Source organism: Sebastes fasciatus, chromosome 23, assembly GCF_043250625.1.
Source record: "Sebastes fasciatus isolate fSebFas1 chromosome 23, fSebFas1.pri, whole genome shotgun sequence".
NCBI lineage: Eukaryota > Metazoa > Chordata > Actinopteri > Perciformes > Sebastidae > Sebastes > Sebastes fasciatus.
This window is the reverse complement of record NC_133817.1, coordinates 15,696,921-15,703,925: the sequence shown is the minus strand read 5'-3', so window position 1 is coordinate 15,703,925 and position 7,005 is coordinate 15,696,921.

Here is a 7,005-nt window from a genome sequence, read left to right as displayed (position 1 = left end):
GGGGAGAGAGAGAGTGGATGCGGAAAGGGCCACAGGCCGGATTCGAACCCCGGCCGCCGCGGTCAGGACCAAGCCTTGATACATGGACGCCCGCTCTACCAACTGAGCTAACCCAGGCGCCCTTAAAATGGTATTTTGACACACATTTTGCCTTTAACAAATATTGTGATTTTAACAAAATACTGCGATTTGAAAATTGCAGTAGGCCACATTGCGATTTCGATCAAATTTGGATTAATTGTGCAGCCCTAATTAGTTGTCTGTTGCTATTTCATTTAAGTGCATGACCATGTAAACTGAGAATACGTTTAGGTTAAAAGAAAATGAGGGGTCTAGATGTGATAAAGTGCTGAATAATTACTTCAGTTTCAGAGAGGGTGATGGCAAAACTAAGAAGTTATTTTTGATTGACAATGGTAATATTACTGACATACCAGAATGTAAAAAAAACACCTGCGCTCTTACACCATTTCTGTCATGATAAGAGCTGAATTATTATATTCGTTAATTATACTAATGACATTCAAATTGGTAATTGTTTCAGTTAGTTGATAAGGGCAAACACATACATGTGTGTTAATGAGCAAATGGGAAAACTCACTGTACCATTACACGCTAGCTACACATTACTTTACAAATAGAAAGTTTGATTTTGTTCCATATTGTTTTGAATGTAGTTTGCGGCTAAAGAGTTGTTTTGTAACGGTTTGGAATTGTGACATGGGAAGAGCAGTAAAGCGACATCTGTCACAGTGTTGAGCCAAATCAATTACAGTCTGAAAACCATTTCCCTCTTTCTGTAGCTTATACATGTCTCCATATTTATGCAGCAGAGGGATTTTTCTGAATCGTACCTGTCTGTTGCACAGCTCTAATCCATTATCAACAGGAAGAACGTGTTGGACATGTAAGCGGACAATAAAGTAATATTAAATTCAATGTACTTCCCAACCAGGTAATCAATTTACTGTGTTGTATAGGCTCACCCAGCTCTGGTAATTTGTGTTTCGGCGAGAGCATATGGCGCTGGAGCCCAGGGAGCAAACGTGCAGTTTAGAAGGAATTGCACGGTTGTTATTGATTAGGAGCTGAAATGGGAGAGAAGATTTGTGGAGCCCGTAAAGGAAAGACTTCAGAGCATGCTGTGTGTGTGCGTGTGGGGGGAGGCAGGGTTGTGTAAGATCAGTGGCAATGTTTAGCATAACACGAGTTGTCTAGACAGTGTGCTGTGCAGCTGATTTATCAATTTATCAGGTGATGGTGGTCAAGAGAGTTGGAAAGGAGGTTTCGGAGATTTAGTTTAGCCACAATCGCGTATCAAAAAGCACTATTTGAGCATAAATAGGACTCATCAATTTAAGCATTTTCACCTAGCTTCTCATGGAGTAAGCAGGGGGAGCCATTTAATAGGACTCAGATCCAAGTATCTGCCCCGAAGAAGAATAATCACACACTCATTTATACTCATTGATTTGACTCCAGTAGACTCGCACACCTTGTCTCAGCTTGAAGGCTACTTCAGTGTTCAAACTCTTTGTTCTGAAACCTTTTGACAGGCTCCGATTTGTATCTGCAGTGTTTAGGGTGTGTTTTCTGGCTGCAACATTGAGTCCGTCTGATTTCTTTCCCACTCCATCCCTGCTGCTGCCACCACCAGCAGAACAAATGTTTACCAAGACAGAGCAGACGGAGGAGGATGGGCTAATATCGGTAATTGCTCCCATCTGTTTGCGTACAGTTGTCAATATCTCCGAGTCCACCTCCTGAAATTAGACCCGTCAGCCAGCGTCCAAGCTGCACTCCTATCATCAGTCCATCCATCCATCCATCCTGCCAGTCAGGCAGTCGACACGGCAGCCAGTTATCCACATGTCAGGAACCACATGAGAAACCTCACTCCAAAAACTCAAAATCACAGGCAATAACTAGACGTCTCCGTAACGGTTCTTGACAGTTTTCTGGCATCATCTGAGATTATTGAAAGGCAGTGTTTTATTGCAAAACATTTTACCTCAACTGACATGTCATACTGTTACCGAATCATTAGAAAAAGAAAACACTCTCGTTGTGTGAACAGTAAAATGCTGCAACCTTCTGAAAAATAATAAAAACAAAAGGAGGATATAATAAGGAAAGATTTAAGCTCCTGTGCGCCTTCTCCAGTTTGACACCTCTAAGATAAAATCCCCCCTTCTTCTCCTCTGCCGTCTTCATGCTCCAAAGCCAATGAGTGTTAGAGATACATCACAAACACGAGACAGGCTGGCACCATTAGCCGGGCCAAACCATTACTAAGCTTTGACGTGTTTTTATACTCCCCAAGATAACTGAGCTGTATGTGCAACCCTGGTTTTTTTTCTGTAACATTAGTTTCCTACCTGGACCTGTTACTCAAACATGTCCTTCGTTGTAAGAAAACTTTGCCACAGCAGCTGATAGAGTGGTATCAATCTTTCGAATTGCTCTGTTGACAGTAAATCTAATGGTCTCTTGTCTTGAAGGTAAGTCTTTTAAGCTGAGGTGGCCAGGGGGATGAATATGGGTTCAAGTTCCCAAAGCTTCGGGTTCAGCCTTATCGATTATCCAATCCTGTAACCCTCATGCCCTCTAACACTGATTGCCTTAACAGCACCAAACTCCTCTTCTCCTCCTTCGTCCGTCCATCACTCTATCTCCATGTGAACAGACCTAATCTTTTTTCTTCTTCTTTCTCCATGGCCACATCACATCAGTGTGTGTTGATGTGATGGTGGGGGGGGGGTTCGGGGTGAAAGGGCTGCGGTGATCATGGGAGTGTGGAAAACCACCCCTGGTGCGAAGCAATCATAGCTGGCTCTCTATCATCCTGCCCCCTCCGCTACCTCTCAACCCATCACCTCTCCGAGTTGCCTCTCTCCTCCCTTCCATTATTCCCACCTCACTAGTCAGAAAATTAGGGTGACACTTGGTGGCCTTCCCACCTTTCCTCTACCTCTCTTTCTCTCTCTCTCTCTCTCTCCTTCCACCGTCCCTCTTTCTATTTCTCACCCATTACCCCCAGTTCACTGGTTGGTATATGGAGGGTGACACTGGGCCAATTCAATCTCTCGTCCCCGTCAGCCTCTCAGCCTGCCGGAGTGCCGCAGCCTCCGGTCTATACGGGCATCCCCCTCCAGCGGGTTGTCACTCTGTTATCTACACTTCACACATTCCCTGCCCTTCTTTGCAACACAGAACTTTCTATTTCCTCATCTGTCACTCCTGTTTTCCATTTGCTTGTCTTTTTTTTTTAGCTTACCTCTGACTTTTAAAGCCCTGTGTGTCTCGAGGAATGTGTTTCAAGATGGCCTTGTTGCACTGGGGTTAGTGATTAGGGATGCACCGATTGCGAAATTCCGGGCCGATACGATGTTTAACATAACAATTTGGCCGATAGCTGATACCAATGTTTTTTTGTTTATTTGTTTTTGCTGTTATTTATTCCTCTTTTGTGCCAGGGAAACAAATACCTCTTCATTATAAAAAATAAATACAATTCTATTATATTATTAATTAATATTATTATAATATAACATATTTAAAACAACTTTAATATAGCCTTCTTTCACATGACAAATATATTTTTTTAAATAACTGCTTCAAACGTCTTTTTAGCTGCTATACAACTACCTACTCAATGAGAAGAATGTTTCAGTACTTAAGCAAATTTTTTTCGTGAAACATAAATTAAATGTAAATGTAAGAAACATAGGCAGTGTTTTTCCACACATAGACTTTACTTTACTTACCCATATATTAACGGCTGTCGAAGTATATTTGGCGTCTCATTTTAGCATTTTTCATTTAAATTGTTTTATCTGTCCGAGAGAACAACGCCATCCACGATCGATTAGTGGACTCATAGCGGCAGAACATGATTATTATTATTATTATCATTATCAACACAACAGATAAACATTGGTTACTGCCAATCTTCTGTCATCTTATTTGCCGATAGGCCGATGGCAATCAACAAGGCGAATATCGGCCAATACCGATTTTCGGCCGATAAATCGGTGCATCCCTGGTAGTGATATGCTTCATTGTGCATCAGTACCAGTTGAACAAGTTGATGTTGCAAAAAGTCAAACATGGAAGCGGTGTGTTTTGTGCGATAACGAAGCTGCCACTTGAGAAAATCTGAAAATTAGTACATTAAAATGTGTCTGACTGCCTTTGATGTGTGATATTAAATAATGCAGATTGTAGAGTGAAATAAACCAGTTTTGTGTTTACTGCAGAACTCCAGCTAAGCTTTGTAGACTGATATGTGTTTAGAGGCAGGGATTTCCCTCTTTGATTTCCTGAATGGCTCCAGGACTGCTAGATTGGCTTCAAGAGGGAAGAAGCTTATGGGTTCAACTAATCTTTACCAGTGCTGGCGTTTACTAATTATTTTGGCAGCAGATGTTGCTTTCTGCATTATAATGACCAGGGTTGCATCATGTCAGGAAACACCTCTCATTAAACCAGAGAAGCCTCTTGACAATATAAACAAGATCCACGGATTTACCACACGGAGCTTATTTTACTGTAACTGAGATAAGAAGTTAAGCAGCATTTGCATCACTTGGAGTAGTAATAGGCTGAGTCAGAGCCAAACACGAGAGGTCCAGGCCCAGTAAGCCAGTGTTGCTCATTAATTACAGTAGAAAATGCATCAGCTAGTTTTTTACTACCAAATCCAACTTGGAAGATGGAATGGAGAAGTTGTCAAAGTTTGGAAGCTATATGTAATTTACATCTGTATGATGTACATTCAGCCCTGCTGAATCCTGTTTTGTTTCTTTAAGCTTTCCTCATTAAGAGCAGGAGAAGGAGAAGAGTTGGTTGCAACTTTTTAAACAACTAATGCTGAAAAAATAGTTTAGTATAATGTACAAGGAAGCCTGCTGAACACCTACTTGCGTAAACACCCGGCTCCATACGTCTACTGCTACTATCAGCTGGTTTTATTAGACTAACCCAGTCTTCAAGTGTTATTGATTGTAGCTGATTTGTGGACCCAGCTTTGTTCATTCTATTCCCACCTTGCAGGGATGTTTGTTTTTGTCCTTTAGGTAGGGAAGCTACTTTGTAAGCCAAAATCATCCACTATGATGACAATGGTTTTAACTGAATTGGATGTCATTGCTGTGGGCTAGGCTTCTGTCCATGCTCTTAGAAAGGTAGGCTAACAGTATGGCTGTTGAAAGGTAATTTACATATTGTTTAGAGATTTACTCCTTTGAGCTACTTCTATTCAGAATTGGACTATTCAGCGTGTGCACTTTGAGCATGACTTCTCCTGTGCAAAGATTTATTCCAAACCTTGGTTTCTTTATCTTTCCCAAGTGGTAATGTGGAAGATCAGGACACAGACTTTAAATTAATTTGATAAAACCGTAATTTGAACAATTTGGATACAAAGTCTAAAATGATTAATGCCATTGTGCATTTCTCTCACCAGAGGATTTTCTTTTCATGGGAGAGGTCTTGTCCTGGTCCTGCTATCATATACAGTAGAGTATTTTGTCATTGTGTCTCGTGACATGCATACTGTCGACAGCACAAAGAGTATAACAGCTGTTTGCTATGTATCTTTGTGCATCTGTTTGTTGCTTCTGCCTGGAACCAGACAGTGTGAGACCTGAGATGAACATACCTGAACACCCAATCTGGCTGTAGTAGCACCTGTTGCTAGGATGGAAAGGAAAAATAGATCCATTTGTCACCAGCTGTTGCTTCAAGTTTTATATAACGCTGCGTATAAATGGTGTGTAGGTAGCATAAGGCTTGGACTTTTGTTAGCCATACCATTAAAGCCCTTGTAATGCCTGGTACACCCAAACAGGTGTTTTCAGACTGTACCTGATCTTTGGATTGTGTCTCCAAGTCTCCTGTGTTGGTTTCGTAACACCTGTTAGGGCAGAACAATTTATTTTTTGGGGGGCTTCAGCAAACTATGACTTTTTTTAATGTGTGGTGTTTTAATGTATTACTATTTTTTGATGATATACTATACAATTACTTTTTATGACATATTTTATGGCATGCTACACTATCAATTTTTTTATGACATTTATAACATACTATAAAAGGATTTTTTTTACATACTATACTATGACCTCCTCTTGAAATTTTTTTATGGCATAATTTACTATGACTTTTTTAATATACTACAGTATTATATTGATTTTCTGACTTTCTGATATACTATACTATAAGTATTTTTGACATACGTTACTATGTCTTTTTGATGACTTTTTTGATATGCTATACTATGACTTTTTAAAAAACATTCTACATACTTTACTATGACTTTTTTGAAATTTTTCGACATACTATACTATGACTTTTTTATGTTTTTCGACATACTATACTATGACTTTTTTTATTTTTCGACTTACTATACTATGTTTTTTTCGACATACTACTGTTTTTTTTTAATTTTTTCGACGCTATACTATGTTGTTTTTTTCAACATACTATTACTTTTTTTATTTTTCGACATACTATACTATGTTTCTTCGACAAAAAATAAAAAAGTCAGAGTATAGTATGTCGAAAAAAACATAGCATAGTATGTCGAAGAAACATCATACTATAGTATGTTGAAAAAAACACCATAGTATAGTATGTCGAAAAATAAAAAAAGTCATAGTATAGTATGTAAAAAAAATAAACAAAGTCATAGTATAGCATGTCGAAAAAAATACAAAATGTCATAGTATAGTATGTCAGAAAAATGTAAAAAAAAATTCATAGTACAGTATGTCGAAAAAGTCATAAAAATGTGATGGTTACGTTTTTATGACTTTTTTGTCATGGCATACCATTTACTTTGACTTTTTTTATGACATACTACACTATGACTTTTTTAATCACTTAATTACCATAATGTATGACTGTTGGCATAGCTCCACCTACAGTCACCATGTTGAGAGGTTTTGGAGGTTGACTGGATCTTTAAATATTCATTAACAAGTATGCATCTCGCCAGAGGCC